The sequence below is a fragment of the Montipora foliosa genome, chromosome 11 (assembly GCF_036669935.1).
Source record: "Montipora foliosa isolate CH-2021 chromosome 11, ASM3666993v2, whole genome shotgun sequence".
Taxonomy (NCBI): Eukaryota; Metazoa; Cnidaria; class Anthozoa; order Scleractinia; family Acroporidae; genus Montipora; species Montipora foliosa.
Genome location: NC_090879.1, coordinates 40,171,046 through 40,171,812, shown reverse-complemented (window position 1 = coordinate 40,171,812; position 767 = coordinate 40,171,046). Strand labels below are relative to the sequence as shown.

The following is a 767-nucleotide window of genomic DNA, read 5'->3' as shown; positions in this document are numbered from 1 at the left end:
TTAAATAAGGACGAAGAGGGTAGGCCGGGTCTCCATAGAGACACAGAACATCCCCTCTTGGACTATAAGCTTCTCTTTCAAGTGTATTTAGAAGACCAGAGTCTCTCAAAATTCCTGCATCGTGGCGTCGACCCTCCACTGGACCATAAAGATTTGCTATCAAACCATTAGGCAGTGCTACAGATTGAAATTTCAGCGCACACGCTTGTGCCCATTGTATACAACACGCTGCTTTTCTCCAGGGCGGCATATTGGGCGCACCGTACCATCAATGAAACCGAAACAATTGGTGAGTGGACTTCCTTGTCTAGTTATGGCGCGGGCGTACTCTTGAAGGCTAGCACGGGTGAGAAATGGCTGATTCCAAGAAGTTAAACGAAAGCCATGTTCATTATAAATCCAGTCAAGTACAGTGTCTGCTATCATGCAGAGCTCTGGTACCCGACGTGCAAAGGTTTTTTTTTAATTTTTTTATTATTATTATTATTTTTTTTTATTAAAACAGTCAAAAACACATTACAGAGCTGAGATATAAAATATTACATACAATATAAGTGCGAGAAAACAAGACATCTATACTACACTCTAACTACATGTCACAAAGCTTATGAATCTCATTTAAAGAACTCAAACTATTAAACTAGAAAAACAAGACAAAAAATAAAAAAAAACAAAAACAAAAAAAAAACACAACAAAAAAAAAAACAAAACAAAACAAAACAAACAAAAAACTATATAAACAACGTTAAAATTAATTGTTAATTTAA

General features: G+C 35.9%; 1 pseudogene; it reads right to left on the bottom strand.

Annotated features, from left to right (window-relative positions):
* The window catches only part of LOC137977660 (uncharacterized), a 6,670-nt pseudogene continuing 5,903 nt past the window's right edge, over positions 1-767 (bottom strand).